The sequence below is a fragment of the Furipterus horrens genome, unplaced genomic scaffold (genome assembly GCF_987537825.1).
Source record: "Furipterus horrens unplaced genomic scaffold, mFurHor1.1.pri manual_scaffold_15, whole genome shotgun sequence".
Classification (NCBI taxonomy): domain Eukaryota; kingdom Metazoa; phylum Chordata; class Mammalia; order Chiroptera; family Furipteridae; genus Furipterus; species Furipterus horrens.
This window is the reverse complement of record NW_028327185.1, coordinates 7,044,990-7,066,949: the sequence shown is the minus strand read 5'-3', so window position 1 is coordinate 7,066,949 and position 21,960 is coordinate 7,044,990. Positions and strand designations below refer to the sequence as shown.

Sequence of the window (21,960 nt, the reverse complement as noted above, 5' to 3'; positions counted from 1 at the left end):
CTGACAAAATGAGATTTCAAACATATACATTCTACGTTTGTTTCCCCAATGTTCCCTGATAGAACTGTAAAATGGGGAAACTTGGCTTGACAGCAGATTGCATGAAAAAGGAAAATGGAGAAAAAAACAAGGGGAATATGATAGCAGTCTTCACATATTTGGGTAGTTAGTGTATAGAAAAGGAATCGTGTTTAGTTTATATTTTTCCAAAAGGAAAAAGTAGGGCAAGCAGATGGAAAGTTACAGGTTGGCAGGCTTTAGCTCATCTCAAGAAAGAACGTTTTAACCGTCACAGCTATACAGAAATGGAATGGATTGGCAACTGGCTTCCTCCTTTGGGTGAACTGGGTGACTTTTGTCTCTTCAAACTCCGTGACTCTTTGCTCCTGTGAACGTGGACTCACACTAATGTCTTTAATAACATAGTACTATCCACTTATTTAATATCAGCTACCGTGTAAATGAGAATGGAAATACCTTTAAAAGTCCTCTGGCCTTGTGGGGTTTTTATTTTTAATTCTTATCTAGGCACAAAATCTGAGACTCATTTTATTTAGATTTTCATCTACTCAACTTATAATATGTTTATGTTATATTATCAATACGATTACTGGGGCGGTTAAAACTTTAAAGTAAATCATTTATTAAAATATGAACAGCTTAATAATAAACTAACAGAAATTGTACAGTTTAATAATAGACTAGAAAAATTGTCTATTTAGCAGGCCTGCTTAGAATTCAGGAGTACTTCATAAGCATTTAATTTCAGTAATATATGTTCTTAAAAGTAGTAAAATCAGGGGTTGGAGTGGAAAGAGCTAACGGTGATCAAAAGGTCCAGAGTTTAGCCCTGGGGACGTCATGTACAGCATGGTGATTGAGGCTAATAACACTGTATTGCAGATTTGAAAGTTGCTAAGAGACTATTTCTTTAAAGTTCTCATCACAGGAAAAAAAATTTTTTTGTCACTATGTATGGTAATGGCTGTTAACCAGATTCATTGTGGTGATCATTTTGCAACATATACAAATATTGAATCATTACCTTGTACACCTTTCTATATTAATTATAACTCAATAAAAGAGGAGACATAATATTATTTTGCATTCAACTAACCTATAGATTTTCAAGCAGTTAGCAGTGCCCCCTGCTAATGAGTTCAAAATGTCAGGTTCTAGAAGTTTGGTTATGTTTGAAATCTACAAGGGATACGATCAAAACTATGAAACATTTTCATCTTTTATTTAATATGTTTCTTCTCTTGGGTCACCTGGTAAAGTAAACTTACCTTCTTTCACTCTCTTTCACGTTCTAAAGAAGGAGGACCTCTGAGCACATCTTCGGCCAACCCAGAGTCATCTAATCTTTCCCCAAGGGCAGTGCTTTGTGCTGCAGGAGCTGCAGAAGTCAGCCTTTGAGTGTGGTTTATAAGAGAGGACATCACATTGCAGAGCACAGGGATTTTGAATCAATTAGTCAGATCTAAAGCTTTAATTCATCATAATACGGGAATAAGCCAGACATGCTGTGGTGTGCATTAGCGCCCGGCACTTTCCGATATTCCACTGTGGGTTTTGTGTGTGCGTGTGTTGTTTTAAGCCCAGCTTGTTAAGTGATACCAGCCTACGCTGGGTTATATGATCATGCTGATACTGCAGATAAAATATAGCTGCTATTTATTTTGGTAATTTAATATGGTAAAAGGACTTTGAGAAAATTCTGCTGTTCACATGCTATTTCAGGGTAACAGTGACCCACCCTGGTGCGGAGAAACTGAGTTAAACTGGGCTTGATGTTTCCATTCTGTTTTGTAGCAACGTGCTTCTGGGCTATGTTTAACCCGGGAAAGCTGAAAACACTGACCAGGTCAGGGAAGAACTCCCATAGCTTCACTGCAATGTAAGAGGAGGTCCCAATTCCAGCAGCAAGACCGTCTATATTTTGGGCAAGTCATTTATGGCTTCTCTACTCCCATCTCCAGTTTAGGGAGCTACCAGCTTCCCTTAGGAATGCTTTCTTTCTAAAAGTATGTTAGGGGGAGAGAGACTGTGTCTGGCCTGCTTCATTTGGCTTATAATGGAAGTGTACCCAACCACTCTCAAGAAATTCCAGGTGATAGAAAAACCTGCACGTCACCCAGGAGCCGTTTCCTGCCTTGTTCTGGCAGAATCAACCTAATGAACATAACTCAGAGGTCAAGAGTAAAAACCGGCAAAGGCTAACCAGGCTACCTGAAGTTTTCCCAAAATGCTATGCTTCTCCACTTCCGTGCCTAAGGACATGCTCTTCTCTGTGCCGAGGAGGCGGCTAAACCTTCAGAAAGAAGTGAACTCCCCAGCAGTTGAACATTGGCCAATGGGAAACAAGAGACCAGAGGGAACTGAACACATAATTCCTCTCTTCGGTGTCCTCTCCATGGCCCACTCTGAGATGTGGTTCTCCTTGCGGACCTGCCACGGACTTTTTCCCCAGGAGCAGAGTGAGCACACTTCTTGAGGTCCCTGCTATGTGTCTTCGCAACTTAGGACAAAGCAGTGGCCGACAACGGAATCTGTCACGTGACGTGGCTTCCCGTCTTCCCTCGTCTCCGGTCTCCCCTCAGTCCCAGTGACCTTGGCTGGCACTACCCAAATCAGTGGTTGACCCTTTTAATTCTTGCCTCAGACTCTGCTTTCTAAAAGAACCAGGATAAAACAGCTAGATTTGTAAGTATCCAATGATTCTTCTTCCACTATGATACTAAGATTTTTAAAGAAAAGAAGCTGGATGAATTCCTCTTTGAAATCTTGATTGCTTATTTTACATATTGAAACCAAAATTATTTAAATACCCACCAACCATTTCCTAGTGATTATGCAACCTCAAACGAGCAAATGCTCATCCGCTCTCTAATAGTGAGGTTAGTCTGTTCATGGTGTATTCAGGAACTAGTCCTAGCTCTGCAGATTATGTCGGAACTCTTGCTCACCGTCTGATCTTCCTTAGCTGATCTCCTCCCTGGGTAGAGTCAGGGGCTGTGAAAGACAAAGAACTTGAAAGTTACTTGCCAAGAGACTAATTCTCACACATTGATCATGAAGTCGCCATGAAGAGCATTCTTCTTCCAAACTTAACCTTATGCTTCCTGAACTGATCTCACGCATTGTATATTTCTCCTGCTCTTCACACTACCTTACAAATGATGTGCGCACGACATACGACTTCGAATGATCTCCTTTGGAAATGCGCACAGTTCTGTACCTTTTGCTTGAGCTTTCATGTAGGTACACTTGAACCTTATCTCAGTATCTTTCCTGACGGCTGTCTAAAGTCTTCCAGCAGCCACAAACTGACTCACTGGAAAGACAGATGTTCTCACTGTGCAGCCAATACCAGTAGTTCGAAGACAACAGTTGTTCCAAAAAATAAAACACTCAAATACAACCACCATCACCACCACTGCCGTGATCCTGCCAGACTCTCGGCTCCACGGGAGACATCTGACTGGGTCACTGCCCTCTCTCCAGAACCTAGAACACCCACAGCACCATGAACATTTGTCCACGAGTGAATGAGTCAACAAATGTGCAGAGGCTTGTTTAAAACTTAGGCGAACCTATTCAGGATGGTGTCTCATTCCTACCCAACTTTAAAAAGGCAGAGTAAACACGGACCTTCTAAGAAGCCTTTCTTGGACGCCATTCTAAGTCATCCTTCATCCTTTGAACTTCCGTAAAGTTTTATCTGCCCATCTCTTGTGACCGTGATCACTTTCTACCTGTAAGCACACTTACATTCGTACTTTCATCTTTGTTCTCTAGTCCATCTTTCTATTCTGCATTTAACAATTTAACACAATGCCTGGCCAACTTCATGCCATTGAATAGGTTGTGGTGTGTGTGTGTGTGTGTGTGTGTGTGTGTGTGTGTGTGTGTGTTTGTATGTCATGGGTTATAAGACCAATTTAAATCATTACCTTTGGAAATGCCAAAATTATCTCAACCAAAATAATATGCATAGATAATAAGTTAACCCTGATAATACACTATCTAAGTAAGAGAACAAATTTTTTCTCATATGTTCTGCAATAGCTTACTAAGTCATGTAATTGATTCTGGGGGGAGGAGGAGGGAGACTATGGCAAAAAATCAATATCATATTTTTCCGGAGCAAGAGCCTCAGGCATTCCTTTTCTGATTTATCTTCCTCCGTGCGCATACTTAAGACAAATTGTATTATTATTGTTACTTATTAAAGGAAAACACAGGGTTTCCCCCTCATACATTTCTTCTGGTTGACCCCAAATTTGCTTTGAAGCCATGGCTCTAACACTCCCTCTAATTTCCCTCTAAACTTCTGGATCATAATTCACCCAGATCATTAGCAATTTTCTTTCCTTATTGCATGATTTCTGTCTGCCCCTGGGTGGCTTTATTTTAATTAGAAGAAGAAAAAAAAAAAACAGAATGGAAATGTTTCAATTGTAAACACACCGAGGTTCTGTGGGCAAATATGAGTTTGGCAGAAGAAAGGCCCGCGGTCAGTGTAGCTGTAGCTCATTGGCTCAAAAACAAGAATAATTTTGAAGGAAATGAGGAGAGTTTTTTTAAAGTGACAATTTTCTCCATCAGGTAGATTACACGATTTCCTGTTATTTTATGATACTGATATTTCACTTATGCATTTTCTCCAGCTCCCATAAAATTTTCCATCTGGAGTGTACTTTTCTAATCCCTTTGTAAGCCTTCGGGTTCCGTTCCTCCTTTTCTCCCCTCTCTCTTCCTTCATTTCTTTTTTCTTGCTTTTTTTTTTTTTTTTTCTTTTTTAAAGTATCAGTTTCCAGCAGCCTTTATCAGATACCAGAAAACATAAGTTTACATCTTCACTAAGGAGCTTACCCGCTCTCAGAAAGCTACCCCTGCAGCCTGGAGAGCACAGGATGGGGGTGAAAATCAGGCTTCACTACTAAAGTTACCTTTGCCTGAAACCTTAGCTCCTGCCTTGACCAGCTTACAACGAAAACTCTTGAAAATTAAGACGCCGAGGGCTTCCAGCCGATAGACATTTTTCCACACTAGAGACGAAAGAGCAGGTACAGCTGAGGTTTCTTTCAAAGGGGAGCACCAGCACTTGGCTGTGGTCTGTAAGAAGAGAAAAATAAAGCAAATGTTCTTTTAAAAGCTTCAAAAGTACCAAGCGGATCTATTCCTCCCCCTTTCTCCCGGCGGAACTGTAAAGCCTTCCCAGGCAGAGACCAGGCAGAAGAAAAGAAAGAGCCAGAACAAAGGCTGAAGCTTTGTGGGGATAAAGTTACAGACTGATTACCACTTATGTGATGAGATTTTATGACTGACGGGACAAAAAAGGGAAACATTTCTTTCTCCGTGGACATTATTTCCTGTTTCTGGAATACAGTGGGCTGTTTCATTCATTCGTCCAACATGGCGGCCCCATTGGCTTCTCGCTTGTCTGCCTTTGTTTACCGGCTGGCCGGTGGCAGGGCCTCTCCCACACTGTCCTGGTCCCCCCCCCCGGGCCTGGTGGCCCTCTCCCAGCACTGTTGCCATGGCTCTCAGAGTTTTAACAGCATCCCAGGAAAGTTTGTTCAGAGAAAAATATGAGAATGATAATAAACATGTTGACCAGAGTTTTTAAGTAGGAACGCTGGGAATGAATATTGAACTCTAAAAGGTGAAGTGCTTCCTCTGTCCAAATGAAGGAGAGGATGGACAGATGGCCGGTTGTGTGACCACATCTGGGATCTGCAGTAAGTTCAGTGCACAGCCAGACAGCTCGAGAGAGCGCTCCGTGAGCCAGGGGTGTGGAAAATGTAAACAATGACAAAGGACCTTTTGTGGGGAGGACACTGGGGACTCAGGGCCAGTGACGCTGCCTTCTTTCTTCCCAGTGTCCTGGGGAATAATTCCAAGGGTAGGCTGTCTGCTGCATCTGACCAGCACAGTTAATACAAAAGTTTTGACTGTTTTCAAGATAATTCATCCCTGGCTGGTGTGGCTCAGTGGACTGAGCGCCAGCCTATGAACCAAAGGGTTGCTGGTTTGATTCCCAGTCAGGGCACATGCCTGGGTTGCGGGCCAGGTCCCCAGCTGGGGGTGTGTGAAGATTCTCTCCCTCTCTTTCTCCCTCCCTTCCTCTCTAAAAATAAATAAATAATTTTTTTTTAAGATAATTTATACCGAAGAAAAACTACTGGGGTAACAAAAATTTCACATATTCCCATTCAACATGTATCTCAATTGCTTATCTAGCTAAATTATATTCAAAATGCTGCCTGATGTATTGAAGACTTGGTTCACATTTCCCTAGTGAATGAATGAACGAATAAACGAGTTAATGAGAAAACAGAACAAATTGCAGGCTTCTATTTCATGCTCCACTTTGCCTAAATCGACAGCACTTCAGCACCTGAATTGAAACATTCCATATTGGACATTTTACATACTTTCCCCAAATAATTTACACAGAAGTCCAAACGTTGCCAGCCATTCAGAGACGCTGGCCTACTTTTATGACATTGCAGTCTTGCAAAAGCAAGACCACTTCTTGAAATAATGTCACTAGCCAAGGAATCACACAGTCTGAAATGGACTTCTTTTTTTCCTGGAGACTAAAATGATCTCTTGGTGAAAAATACCAGTTTAGAATTATCTGGAGAACAGATTACTAAAAAATGGACCATTAACCTCATATAAAGACAACATTTAGGGACATGCATATTAACCTGTTGAAATTCCAATAATGATTTATTCATTAATTTGATTGAAGAGTTTGCCATTGCCCTGAATGGTGATTATGTTGGAGTCTGATTTTTCTCATCTTTCCTTGCCCCCATTTAGCAGTTAAATATTATTCTGACTTGGGGTTGCAACAATAATGTATGTAAGACATCTTACATCAGCAAACCCATAAGGAACAAGGGCCAGTTTTATTTTGTGTGGCTCCTTCTAAGATGGTTAGTCTTAGTGGTTCCCCCTAATGCTTTCAGGAATTCTTATTCACACTTCGTCCTTCTTACTCTAACTTGTCAACCTTTCCCTGCAAAATGATGTGTAAATGAGGGAAAAAATCTTTTTCCTTCTCTGCAGTTATTGAGGCTGAGATGAGATAAACCCAACCACCAAGGAAAGATGAGGTAAAAGTCCAGGAAAGAGTAGACAAGTTAGCATTAGACTGATTTTCTAACACAACTGAGAAATCTGGGGGATTTATCTGGCCAAAAGTGGACAGGTTCATAATGCTTTTAGATAGTGTTAGAGGAAAAATTAAGAAGATTTTTTTTTAATTGTGACATATACATTAAACAATTCCCCTCCCCCAGCCCCTGACAGTCACCATTCTACTTTCTGCTTCTATGAAAAGGACAGTTCTAGGTTCTTCATATAAGTGGAATCATAACAGTATTTTCCATTGTGACTCCCTTATTTCATTTAGTGTAAGTGGACCTTGCTTATTTTACTCAGAATGAATGAATCCTCAAGATTTATTCATGTTATAGCATATGTCAGAATCTTCTTCCTTTTTAGGACTGGGTACTATTTCACTATATATATAGATATATAGTTATAGATACATAGATACATTTCACATTTTGTTCATCCCTTCATCCACTGGGAAGCTGTTTTATTGAGAGAGTTCTGCAAAGCTATTAACTATTCTATTGTGTTCATGTAGACATACCATCTCCTTCCCTGAAAATAAATGATATTTTTAATCAAAAAAGGAATATAAGAAATGATTGCTTGTAGTGCATTTTCCATAAAATGATCTTGCCCCAACCAATATTTAACCCTTTGAGTGCCGTGCATAATTCAAAATTTGGATCAACATGAGAAAAAAATTATATCAATATATAACCTAAGGTACAAAAAAAAGAGAACAAAACATAAAATATGGATTATTCCATTGTTATTTACAATTATAGCCATTGAAAAAAGAGTCGCTGGGAGGGACACTGGCGTTTTTGGAAAAATTTGTCAGCGTCTGACATTGGCACTCAAAGGGATATACAAATCTATTCGACTTTTCAAAATTTAGGTGTCTGAATTATATTTGATTGACCCATTTGATGTAAACAAAAAAGTGACTAGACCCCTAGAGATTTATCTGTAGACCAAACTCAAGGTTCATCCTTCTGAAAATTCAGGCTTTTGGGTGTTAAACCTGAAGGGAAGCATACCTTTCACAGCCCTGATCCACCCTGGAGCTGGTCACTCGGTGCCTTCCCGTGTGAATACACCCATTGTGGCAGCGAATATGCTAAAGAAAAGGAGAAATTTCCTTCTTTCCCATGTGTAATCTGTTACCTCCGTTACACTGTAAGTGTGGTAAGGGTCTGGAGGTGGAAATATCACTAATTTGGATCTAATACTTGCAGGTTTTCAGACAAAATACAGGACACCTGATTATATTTGAACTTTAGCTACTGCATGAAAAATGGTCTTGTATAAGTGCGTTCTCTGCAACGCTTGGGACATACTTATGCTAAGACATTCTTTCACTGGTTATCTGAAATTTAAATTAAAATCCTCTCTTTTTGTTTTCTAAATCTGACAATCCTAGGGATTCGCACCCTTATCTGCGGGGACTTGGATTTAGGGGGCAGCACCCGAGACAGTCAAGTGTGGTAACACTAGGGGGCACTGTAAGAAACGGAGAGCTGGGCCCTCAGCAAGGGCTGCACTTCTCGGTAAGATCAGGGCCTCCTGCAAAGAGCCTGAGGCAGTGGGGACCGCGTGAGGACCCCATCAGAGCCACACACACCAGCCCTAGCAGGGGCAGGGCGCCCCAAGGCCACCAGCCAGGGCAACAGAGGCCACAGCTATGGCTACAGAGCCGCTCATCGGACGCTGGCCTCAGCAAGCACAATGAAAGAACTTCACTAGCTTTCAAGAAGGACAGCGGAGCCTCTCAGCTATCCTACCAACAGGGGGGCGGGGCGGGGGGGAGCAGGGGGCGTGGATATTTGGGAACTGACATTCTAATGATTCTGCTGTTGGGGGCTCATTCAAAACCTCTTTGTAACCCGGTTGCGTGGCCCCTTTCTGCCCCTCCCCACCCCAGCACACACACATACACACGTGTGACGTTCTCAACATCCAAAGCTAACCAGACTCCTCAAGAGCAGGAAATGTTATCGTTTGCATCCTGTACCAACTTCTCAAAGGAGCTGCCCCGCCCCGCCGTACCGCATCGTTCTCCCCACCTTGCCCCCCAATATTGACGCCTCCACACACTGAGACACCTCCCTGCGCTCCCCAGTCTTTCAGGGATAAAGGGAAACACTCCGACATTAAAGAGACCTTAGTGACCCAGGAACAATCAAGCCAGTCGATACCAGAAAGGCCCGTGCAGCTAAGTCTCACCGAACACCGGAGTATCAGTCATGCGCATAATGTTCTATCTCCAAGGCGCTTCCCTCTCTGTACGTGTGAGAGAAAAATGGGAATTGTCAGCAGCAGCCGAAAAGCCAGTAATCTCTTCACATCCTCCCTCTGACCTTGGTCTCTGCTCACATTCTCTGTTCAAGGAGCTTGACAGCGTGGAAACTAGGTACTAAAAGTGCGAGACGTCACCCACCCAGTGCACACACCTTTCTTTAGAAAACGCGCCATCAACCCAAAGTCAGAGGGAAGCATTTACACAGGCCCTGCCCTGCACACGTCCCTGTCCTGGGTCTCTCTCATCAGAGGAAGGAAACATGAAAATAAAGAATCATAGGCTCAGCCCTGGCTGCTGTGGCTCAGTGGATTGAGCGCTGGCCTGTGAACCAAGGGGTCACCGGTTCGATTCCCAGTCAGGGCACAGGCCTGGGTGGCGGGCCAGGTCCCCAGTTGGGGGTGTGTAAGAGGCAACCACACAGTGATGTTCCTCTCCTTCTCTTTCTCCCTCTCTGCCCCTCTCTCTAAAAATAATAAATAAAATCTTTTTTAAAAAAGAGTCATATGCTTATACCGTGACACAAGTCACATCTGGCACAAAAACCTAGGCTTTGGATTTATCCAGCAGAGGAGAAATACTAGCTGGCTATTCTGAACACAAGTGCTCGTAACACATTCATCAACTTTATTCTTCTTGGGAACCAGAAAGAGCAAATGGAATTAGGTCTTCAAAAAAAAGTCAATCCAGATTCAGCTCCTCACCAAGAGGGTCTAGAGCCTGTGGTGACTGAGCAGAGAACGAGGGCTCTGGGCGGCTCTAAGGTCGCCTCTCTGTGAGGGGATGGTCCAAGTCACCGACGTGCGGGTTCTGGGAAACAGCCCTTAGAGTCGTCTGCCTGGTGGGCCCAATGTTGCCAACGGCAATGAATAAATACAGCTATGAGCCCAGAGGAGGGGTGGAAAACAAAGTCACAAATAAACTATATCATTAATAATAGGCAACTTAGGTCGGAAAGGCCATTAGAACATAGAGCTGATGCCACAGTGTCCTGCTTACGCAAACGTAAACTGAAGTCCACAGAGGACGCGCGGGGACGCGTGGGTCGCCTCTGCCCAGCACTTGGTAGGTGGCACACTGTCCTGTGTACCTTTTCTCCGTTGATTTTCGGAACAGGTGCATGAGGTGGACACTACCGTTCCGATGTCGTGCTCCCAGAAAGCAAGGGCCTTGCTAACCCCTCCAGACTCATCGCTCACCACCATTCGCCTTGTCACTGCCTGGCCCCCCTCTCTCCAGGCTGCCACCTGCCTTCCTCACACTCCAGGGTCCCCGCAAACTGACATTTTCTGAATTTAAGTGCCTGCTAGCCGCTGGCCTATGTCTGTGACTAATAAGATGAGCCCCTCTTTGAAAAACATGCTGTCTTCAAATATCCACTGAACCTTTGAAGCCTCTGGGTGAAGCATGGGGAAGCTTTGGTTGACCTTTCAGGGCAGGTGCATCTTCTCTGTGCCGCCTAGGGCCCCGCAGGGCCCCCACAATAGCACTTAACTGCACTTGGTTGTAACGGTTTGTTTAATGGCCTGGGTTCTTCACTCAGACTGAAATGCCCTGAAGGCGGGAGTCACGCCCAGTGCCGAGAAGGGCGCCTGATACAGCTGCCGAGGACACATTTGTTGAAAGAACAAATAAAGTGACTTCTCCGGGTCCACAGGGGCGACCGTCACGCCTGGAGCCAGAATCTGGTCTCTGAGTCCAGTAGGAGGCCAGTCGTTATGTGCTTTGGACCTATCTATGTGTTTTGAAGATACAAGAGAGTAGTGACCAGGTGAAGGATGTCCTGAAGAACCCGGCGTCACAGAAGAACTCTCAGTAACTATTCATCAACAAAATGCTAACACTCACTAACAAATCTTGGCCGTATCGCCAAAGTGGTCACAATATATTAGTCACACTCTTGACCTAGCTTGGTGGAAACTGCAGCTCCAATAGGAAAAACACACCCTGTGACTTCCATAGGAGCCCTAATGGGCTTTAAAAAGCATCAGGCTGGCGCTCCCTCATCACGTCTTCTTTCGGTTAAGTAGTTTCTGTGTTAAAGGTAAAGAGGACACGGCGAGCTCCCACACGCGATGTTCTCTGTGATCTGAACACATGAACTCATCCCCGAGCCAGGTGAGAAGTGTTTCTGATGTGATCTCATCCTGAAGAATCACCCAAAGCAGTCAACATTCCCCACCAGTGTCAAGGTCATCCTGAACGTGTGTATCTGTCTGCAGCTATGACATCACCTTTTTGATACTTCTGTCCTCCTCGTTTGCTGTTCGTTTGTGCTCACCTAACTGAGCATCCAGACCCTCATTCTCAACCAAATGTGCCTGACTGATTTTTTTTTCCACCTTGGAACAGAAGCAAATGACTTACAGATGAAGTCTCTCTCTCTCTCTCTCTCTCTCTCTCTCTCTCTCTCTCTCTCTCTCTCTCTCTCTCTCTCTCTTTATATTTGGCCAATCTAGTTAAATAACTGGCTCCATTGCTTCCTTCCACTGACATGACTGGCTATTTCGCTTGCTTACCCAGAGTGAACAGTTTGCTCACACGGAGCAAATGCGTGGACCGTAACTTTTCAATTCAGAAGCTAGACTGTTGCTTATGACCACAAAATGCAAAGGCTTGAAATTCAGCTGAGCTCAACCAGACACTGTCTTGAACCTTGCCTTCAAATCCAACCCCCAAACTTCAAAACGATAGTTTCACTGCTTGTAGCGCAGGGGACACTTACTTCCTTGGAAGGGAGGAAAATTCCATTGCACTCCCAAGAAGGGGAAAATGAGCAAAATGTTTTTGTCCCTTCTTTCGTTCACTCCCTACGAGAGAAAAAGGGAACAGTCGCATTGGCAAGAACGGAAGAAGGAAGAAGCACATGTTCCCTAGCTCCTCCCAGCAGACCCCAGCATGCTCTCCATGCCATCCTCCATGTGGCAGCCACGCCTGGGCAGGATTCGGTCTTCCAGGCACAAGCCCCCAGCTTGGTAAACTGACTCAGTTTGGGGGGCGAAGCATTTAGGAAACGGGATTACAGCCTGTCCTTTAAACCATGTTTTCCAAATCTCTTTCCAGTCCAAAAGCCAACATTCCCTCCTCTTCTCCCACTGTCTATCTGCTTTGGAGCACAGAGGAAGGTAAGGGTATGATTACTTACCAAATTTCAACATGTGTCTAATTTTCTGTCTCCTCGAAGAGCCCCTGACTGATTCCATTGCGTACACCTCGGTGCCACCAGGAAAAAGGCAGACGTTTGTCATCGAAGGTACCAGAGCAGAGTCCTGCTGCGTGCAAGATCGCTGATCCTGTAAACAAAAGAACTTCTCTTCACCTCACTTCAAAACCCGACCAAAGATGTGTAGCTACCTCATGCTGCTTTTATGCAAAGGTGACGAGTTACATATACACAGACCCCAGCACAGCGTTGGCCATACGCAGGTCTTGGTTTGAATTCTAACTCCGTCACTTAATGAGCATTAAGGTGTCTCCCCGAAGTACCCATAAAGGTAAAACTAAGTAGAGGGTAAAGGATGTTATCTGCACAAAGCGTGTACGTAACGTGTATCTGAGAGGAGAGTGCATGATCTCATACGAAGACCCTAGTTGGTTTCAATTCACCATACATGGTTCAGCCGTCCCAGTCTTTCCTCCTGGGGGGGCTCTCCCCCATAATACTCCTGGGGGGGAAAGAGTGTGTAGAAACAGCTCCTTCTGAATGTAAAACTAAAAAGAAATAGTGCCTGGTGACCCATTCCAGTGGTAACTAAGAGAGAGCCATGACCTTCCTCTTACGCTTGCAGCAGAGACTTTGAGGACCTCGCCAGGAGAGCGTCCAGGATTTTCAGCTCTCCTGAGCAAATCCGAGTGGGTTCGACAGATGAGAGAAAGCAGTGGCCTTGGCTAAGTGGGTCACTGTGTTTGAACAAGCACCCCTGAAGGGTAGGGATAGTCTTTGCATTTTTTCCTCCCTTAGAAACCGAACCTGGGGGTGCTGAGGACCCCTTCCCCCGCCCTCTCGGGAATTTCCTTTTCTCTCTCAGCTGCCTTTGCTCTGCTTGTCATCACGCCGTGTTCTGTGGACAGTATAAGCTCGCCTTTGTTCCTCCTATTTTCAGCTTCCTCCTTATCACGGGAGTGATATTTGTCCCTTCCCTGCTCGGCGGTCTCAGCATTAGGTTTGACATCCCCAGACAAGCTGGAGCCACGCTGTGGAATCCCAGCAGAGCTAAAGGGGACCCTTTTCTTTCCTGAGATGTTTGCCATTTCTCTTCTGAGGTTCACGTGGTAAAAACAAAGGAGCTATTTTCTCTAAGCAAAAGAGCATTTTTATCCCGACAAAACGCTCTGTCCTATTAAAGGAGGCTGGCCCTGCAGTTGTCTATAAGGAGAAAAGTTGGTTTCAAAGGGAAGTTGTGTGTGTGTGTGTGTCCATGCGTATGTTGGATTTCTCTGAGGCCACATGTCAACAGGAAATAGTAACATTTTTAGAATTGATTTGAACCCAGGGCCAATCTTATCCCCATGTGGATGGAGTAGCGACCTGAGGCACTTTGGTCTTCCCCACCGGTTTGTTGATGCCTGAAATTACCTCCGCAGAGGAGAGAGCCTTTCAGCCACCACTTAGGGGCAGGGATTAATGTGAAAACGAATGCGACAAACTACAGAGACACCTTGACAAAGACACTGATTCTCCTGGAAATAGTCACCTGGTCTATTTCCACCTCAGTTCACCTGAAGGATACAACACACACTCATACCACGGGGGCTCTTGGTGGCGGCCATTCTTACCAGGCTGGGGTGAGAAGGGCAGAGGGCTTTCTGAATCACGGACACAAACTCCTTTCCAAAGAATGAGTTTTGAGAGAGGGGCAGACACCAGGAGAAAGGGGCCACAGAGCAGGAGGTGACTTGGAAGGACTTTTTAATTTTGGCTAAGGTTGGCCCTGTCAAAGACGGAAACAAAGCCTTTTCTGTGGGTGCTGGTATGCCTTTGGGCACAGTTGCTACACCATGGAGACTCTCGGGTAGTGCTTCTGTAGTGATTGTTCAAATCACCGACCTCCTTAAAAGGGTCTGACACGTCCTAAGGTATCTAACAAGTCCAGCCATCTCTTCAGAGCAGGCAGAAACCCACAGAAGCACCAGGCAGACAGTAGAGTGGACAGATAGGAAGTTACCAGGATAGGAACCCTACTCACCATTCATTAAGAAGTATCATGTGTCCATACAAAAGGGGAATTATATATATACACATTTAATTCTTACACCTTCTCTGTGAGGTGCTGGTATACTGTTTTCAAGAAGAGGAAACGGGCATCATAGAGCGCTTAATAACTCCATCGCACAGCGGCTGCCTGCAAAAGCCTTTGGTCTTTCTACAACATCATGCTATGCTCTCCCTTCGTGTCCTGCAAAAATGTCCAAGACCCACAGGTAAATTTCCAGCCCCTGGGCAGATGGATGATCGTAGCCCAATTTGCCAGGGTTGGAACTTTGTCCAGTGGTGACATATTTGGAAGCATTCGAGCTGGGTGTTTCTGACTAATGTTATAATCAAGTATAATAAGCATGACTCAGAGGTGAACTAATAAAAGTGTACATGAAGAGACCAAACAGCTTGGTGGTTCCCACAGACGTGTGGAAGGGAGATTGGACCACCACCCTCTAGGCATGAATTACGGTCAGAAGCTTGAAGCTCTGTCTGCCAACCTCCCAAAGGAAAAACTGGATTCCTGGTTTAGTCTTGGGCAGTGATTCCTAACTGTGACCCCTCTGGCAATACCAACAGCAGCAGCACCTGGGAACTTGCTACAAATACAAAATCACCAGCCAACTCCAGACCTAATGGGATTAGTGAATCCAAAACTCAGAGGGTGGAGCCTGGCAATCTTGTTCTAACGAAAAGCCATCCGGGTGCTTCTAAAGCTGATTAAAATTTGAGAATCTCTGAGCTTTCCCTCCTGTAGTTTAATCATTTTATCACTTGTCGGTCCAGTCCATCAGCTGAACCATAAAGACTGAGTGATCACCAGCTGTACCAGACCTGGTAGGACTCTATAAAAGAATCTTTTCCAGCCTCAAGGAGTTACATACAGACATGAAGCAAGTACCAGGTCATTTGAGTTAGCACACGAGTCCACGCCGCACTGGGTAGTTCCGATTCAGAGAGAGAGCCCATGTGGCTGTTACATATGGTGAGCAGAGACCAGCCAATTATAATTCAGGTGAGCAGAGAAAAATGCATTCTCAAACACCACTTCAAACAATGCAAGAGATCTGCGGTTTGCTAAACAACTCTTAACAGTCAACGGCCAACGGCTAATGGCTGGCCTGATGCTAATCCCCTGGAAATGGGTGGCTCTGGGAGAAAAGCATAAAGGACTTAGAATGAATAAGCATGAAACTCAGAATCACAAACAGTTCCAGATTCTGCACATAATTGCCTTTGGCTGCCAACCAAAGGCTTGCGTGCTCAGCGTGGGAAGTACTTCTGGTCATGTATCAAGCCATCCTTGTGCCCACAGATAGTGATCTCCACATTAAAGAATTCCCATCGCAGGGTCTGGGCACATGGCAATGCGGACCAGTCAGTGTGGTAGATACGAGAGTAGTGTTTGGACCTGACCCAAGCAAAAAGCTTGGTCAACAGAGAACTAGCCATTTGTTGAGTGCCTTCTGTATACAGAACACTTCTTGGATATAAGAGGTAGTTCAAACAGTGCTCACTTTTGAGAAGTTCAAAAATCCATCCTAGAAATGCCAGAAACAACAAATAAACAATTAAAAAAAAACACAAAAGCAGACCCATGTAAATACAAACTGTCTTAATGGAGCAGAGTTATCCAAGGAGTGACTAGAACCAGATACTCATAGCAACAAAAATTGAGAAAATTAACGGGGCATAGAGATCTAATTTTAAGGAAAGGAAAAATAGAATGAATGACGGTTGGCGGCAAGAGAGACAAAGGATATAAAGAAGATCAAGAGCATCTACGTGCTTAGGAATAAAAACAGACCACAATGTGAGGGGGGACGGGAAGGTCAGTGAGTAGGGGCCTTGAGGATTGTTATCCAGATAGAGATTTGTTACCTAAATAGGATCTTAGCTGTTTGTCGGAAGTGTGCGTTCAGAGGTAGACATAGAATTCCAGATGGTAGAACGCTAGGATGGAAATTATGCCTGAAGAGGACTTCCTGTTGGGCGAGAAGGTCCACATCTTGCTTTGTGGTGCTGGAGTTGGAGGCACAGGAGAGAGGACGGAAGAAGCAGCACGGAGAACCGTGAAAAGGACAGAGCGGAGAAGTAACCAGCCCCCACCCTGTCCCCAGCGGCCGCCATCCTGCCTCTGGATCACAGCAGCAGCCCTCAGAGCCACCCACGCTCACCCTGCCTTCCTGCCGGGTCTTCTCCACACACTGCTTTTCAGACAAGCCCAGCGGCTCCCGTCTCTTTCCCTTTCCTCTGCGGAAGTGTCTTTTCCCAGAGAGACGTGTGTGCCTCCCTGAGTTCCGTCAGCGGCTCAGTGACCCCTTATAGAGACCACCCCTAACGAGCTTATCTGAAACAGCACCCTCCACACCACCACGACCCCAGCTCTCTCAGCGCCCTCACCTGCTTCCCTTTACTTCTGAGCACTTAGCACTGCCTGGTGTGTGTGTGTGTCTGTTCACTAACAAGCCGCCTCCGCCCATCAGGATGGAAGCCCCTCTGAGAGCAGTTATATCCATGGTATATAACATAGGACCAGGCACGTGGCAGGTCTTCAATGCATATTTGTTGAATGAGTGAATGAATGAATGATTGAATCGATTGACACGCATGTTACGATGTCATCTTTCAAAATATGTTGACATTTCCGTTCTTCTTGGCTCATCTCCAGCATGCCTCTAAATTTAGACTTGATTCACATACCTTCAGAGTTAGGTGCCTCTGTCTGCAAATGGGCGGGTTTCTCTGTGGGTTGTCCCAAACAGGGTGACCTCTTGTGTTGTCTCAGTGCAAAGCGTTCATGGTTCTACGCAGTTTTCCGTCGGAAGCAAGGCTCAGCTGCTCTACAACCAGAAGAATCAAAGCAATGAGCAATTAAAGTGGCAGCACCCCAATGCCGGGAAGATTTTCATCTGGACCTTTGTGGGACTCCTGACCAGCGCAGAGCTTTCCTTCTTCCTGTACAATCCCAGCCCATGGCCACTCCACTTTAAAAATAACATTCGGCAATTCCCCATAAATAAAAACAATGATGATGATGATGGTGATGATGATACTGCGGCTGATAATAATGATGGTGATGATGGTGGTGATGGTGGTAATGATGATGATGATGGTGGTGATGGTGATGATGATGGGTGAAATTACATTATTTCTCTACCCATTTAAATCCCCTGGTAGGCACAGTTTTGTCAGTCAGCAACATTTATTGACTATCATGTACAGTACAGCATGCCAGGTGCTGAGGGAGATAGTAAAGGTTTGTGTTATAAAGTAATGACCTTGGCCGTGGAAAACACTCAATAAATATGTGTTGAGTGATTCATTATTGGAACCTTTGGTGTCAGCATTCACACTCCTATTCCGTTCTTCTTCTGTTGATTTTTATTATAAATTCAAGGCGTATTTTATGAAAACTTTCATTGCAGCCCAATGAAAATAACTAATAGCAAAAATTAGGAATAAAAGAGAATTGAACAATATAGGGAGCACAGACATATTTCATTTGAAAGCATAAAATCACTGAGAAACAGGTTTACTGTCACCAAAAAAAGAAATTTGAGGGGGGGGAGTGGGTGTGCCATAGCAACACAAGAAGAAAGGTAAAGAGGCACCTGGTCCACTTGTAGTGCCAGCTGTGATTTAGACTCAGCTTATGCAGGCTGTGTGATCATTCAGACAAGCTGGAACTGAATCGCGTTCTTGCCTTATATATAGTTTAATGAGCTTTGTGGCAGAACAAACGGTTTAAATAAGAGTTCAAGTGAACAGTGAGGCTCCTTAAGGGAAAGTGGCAGACAGTGCTGCTGGTGGTTTCCTATGTGTGCTTCCTTTTCGTACTGCTCACAGAGCCCAGCTTTTGGGGAGGGCAGCAGTTTATCTAAGGGGTGGGGAGCATCCTCTTTTCCAGAATCTTTGCAGCCCAAGGTGGTTGTATTGCCCAGCGGGAGACCAGGAGAGGCAAGTGGAATGTGATCGGGCTGTTTGCCCAGTTGGAAGGGCTGAACTCAGCTGGCGGACACCTTGCGTCCTCATCCCCTCTCCCTTTTCCTCAGTCTTGGAGGGGAACGCAATCCCCAGAGGTAGAGCAGCCATCTTGCCACCTCGAGGGTGCAAAGCACATGGTAAGCATGGCACGCTGGGAGGCTCGTAGAAGCTGGTGCCCTGGGTGGCTTCCTTGAGTAGCTGCACCAGCCCCGAACCGCCACTTGAGAGCTTGTGGGAGCCTCTGTGGTCTGGTTTCTGCCCCAGGCAGCCCACCACAACCCTAACCGACAGAAGAAACTTCTGAAGGCCTCGCTCATGTGCACTTTGACACAGACATTGCAGACACGTCATGAATAATCCTTCTTTTCTATCCAGTCGTATGCTTTAGCCTTTGCCGCTCTGTTAGCTTGATTCACATCACTATTATTAATTGTAACATTTTGCTTCTCAAAAAAATAATGTGCAATTAAAATATTTTTCTCACTGGCAAACCCCATTAATAATTGTAGGATCATAGTCATACAAAACAGGCTCAAATCCTGTCTCCCCCGCATACAAACTTGGTGCCCTGGACAGGTTTCTCAAACTCTCGTTCCTCTCGGCCATCCTGTATACCCTGTGCTCCCACGTCCGTCCCAGCAGTCACCACACCGCATTGAGGTCACTAAGTTACTTGTCCTTCTCCTCCAGTGAATTGCGAGCATTTTAAAATCAGGGACAAAGTCTTAAATTACCCTCTTCCCCAGGATCTAACACAGCCCTCCACCCAGGGAGTGTTGCGTGTTTCCTGAATGTCTAAGTAAACAATTCTGAAACTGTAACTGACTAGTCCGTTTTCTAAGGAGGACGTTTCCCAGCAAAAGGAGTTTAGAAAACAGAGTGTTGGATGAAAATAGGAGAGGGAGCTGGAAGGGGACTGTCACGGCAGCCAGAGGGAATAGCCCGCCAGGAAGTGTCTCTGTCTGGTTCCTTCTGAGAGTAACTCATGGGGACTGGAGAGCCCGCTGAATGGAATTCAAAGTCAGTTTGAAACAGAAGGATCCCTTGGCCCTTCTTGCGTGTCTCAGACTTGGCGTCCTTCCTTCCTTTCCGTGAGGACTCGCTCTGCGCCTGGGCCCGGGGGCTGTGGAGGGAGGCGGAGCCCTCTTCCCCACCCAGACACCACGGTGGCAGCGCCCGGGAGCAGGGCACCACCGGCACCTGGGACCATCGGGAGGGAAGTGGAGCAGACAGAGCAGGGAGGGCGACCGTGCCTCTCCCCAGAGTGAGCGACGGCTCCGGAGACAAGAACCCACATGCTGCTGTGAGTCAGAGAGCCCGCCACGCGGGGGGAACACCCACTCCGTTTCAAAACAAGAAACAAAAGCTACAGCTCCTCCAGGAACCAGGAAGGGGAGAGGGAGCCCAGAGATGCTATCTGAGGTTCCTGTTGGGAACTTTCCTAGCGGCTCACCTCCCCCTCCTATCTCACTGCGACCTGGTCACCAGGGGGGCGTGACGGGTACCTGCATGCACAGGCGAAGAAACTGAGGCCCAGAGAGAAGGAGCAGCCTGTCAGAGGCGGTGCAGGCCGGCCATGATGGCACTGGGACTTCACCCTATGCCTTTAGGGTTCCCCACCAACCACCTCAAAGAGCCTCGTGTCTAATGGGAAACCCACTCACATACACGCACACGCATGTCCACTCATACATATGCACACACATACTCACCCGCACTACATACTCACATGTACACATACTTACACATATCATATACTACTCACATATACACACATACTCAGACACACACATGCACACACACAGCATCCAGCATACGGCCGCCTTCTCCTTCCCCTCCTGCTCCTCATAAAAGTCCTTGGAGATAGCCAAGGCCTCTCTCACTGAAAACACAATATTTTTAAAAGGTTCTGCAATGAGCAGAGGCCTACAAAGATTTTTCAGAGCACGAGGCGAGGCTCCTGTGTGGAGCTTTTCAAATTGATCGATGAGGACATCTCATTATTGATCCCCTGAAAATGCTTTTGGATCCAAGGAAGTTGCTGGTCTCTGGTTGATTTTGTTAAAAGTCAACAGGATGATGGCAGAGACTGGCTGCCTATTTCAGGCTTAAAAAAAAAAAAAAGAAAAGAAAGATAGCCCATCACCTTTTTGATATGAAGAGGACTCTCTCTCTGCCTTTGGGCCGCAGTGAGAAGCTAACTTCCAGGGCTTCTGTTGGAAGCAATTCCGTTCAAGATGAGTTGCGTTCTCAGCACTGTTTTCCAGGTTCTGAGATTGTTTCCACTTTTGTCTTTCCCACTGGCAACACCAGGAAAATGTGGGTCAGGTAATGTAAGCAACAGACCGGGAGAGCACTGCCAAACATGGAACCACCCGCTCGGCTCCAGAGGAAAACACTCATTAACGCGACCCAAGTTAATGGGATCGAATTCCAAACATGGTTTGGACATCAGCTATCGGAAAGGGCCACATCCTGATTAGCTGAAATAGTCTCCGGTCCTTCTGATCTTCCTCCCTTCTTTTGATGGCCAGTCAAGTTTCAGGAAAATTCTTTCCCACTACTGTCTGCTGATCACATCCCTGAGGCATTTAAAAATCTTACTTGTTTCCTATAAGAAGCAAGGGAAAGCAGAGCCGCAAATATTTGCTTAAATGTCACCGTGTATTATTGGAAGCTTTGTTCCGCCGGGTGGAGAATGATCGCGGCCAGGCCGCCACGCTGGACTCCATTCAGACACTTCCCACGCAGAACACACCCCCCACAGCCCCTCACGCTCACTGTCAGCTTTTCAAAAGTGGGAATGATTGTCCCTGTCACCCTCTACCTCTACCTCTGTTGCCGGGAGGAGAGCTCAGCCACTCCGGATGATAAGATGCTATCGCAAAGTGCTTTAAAGAGAGAAGGGCAGGAGGAAATGGGACAACTGTAATGGAACAACCATTAAAACCAAATTAATTAATTAAATTAAAAAATAAGATAGAAGGTACATGTTCCTTAGGCGTGATTTCAAGCCAAGGAGAAGAGGGAAGTGAGGGAGATGTTCTGCCCACAGAAGGCAGCAGACCACAAAGCCTGGAGGGAAAAGGCCCGAACGCGGTGCCCGCGGGCTGCCCTTCAGCACCCTGGCCTGTCCTTCACCAGAAAGGAAGAAGACAGCGGCCCAGCATCCAGCTTTAACTCTTTCCTGGCATGCTCTGCAGCCAAGACCCAGGGTTTTTCATTTTTAGGGAATTAGATCATACGTGGGACCAAGCTCTCTGTGCAGTCATCTGTCACCGAATTGCAAGAATGTAGTGTCCTAACGTGGAAAGAATGTCATGCCTTAAACATTTATTTC

General features: G+C 45.5%; 2 long non-coding RNA genes across 4 annotated transcripts in view; one reads left to right on the top strand and one right to left on the bottom strand.

The window, feature by feature from the left end:
• LOC149992327 (uncharacterized) overlaps nucleotides 1-21,960 on the top strand; it is a 118,562-nt gene that overhangs the window by 91,320 nt on the left and 5,282 nt on the right. The window lies entirely within an intron of this gene.
• LOC149992328 (uncharacterized) lies at nucleotides 1,152-20,791 on the bottom strand. Of its 3 annotated transcripts, XR_016508313.1 has the most exons (5): nucleotides 20,767-20,791; nucleotides 17,337-17,476; nucleotides 12,582-12,729; nucleotides 4,956-5,121; nucleotides 1,152-1,399 (listed from the first exon to the last, which is right to left on the bottom strand). It is a non-coding gene; the product is annotated as an uncharacterized LOC149992328 (long non-coding RNA). The 3 variants fall into 3 exon arrangements; XR_016508311.1 differs by lacking the exon at nucleotides 1,152-1,399 and having other exon boundaries at nucleotides 4,201-5,121; XR_016508312.1 differs by lacking the exons at nucleotides 1,152-1,399; nucleotides 20,767-20,791 and adding an exon at nucleotides 17,915-18,016 and having other exon boundaries at nucleotides 4,201-5,121.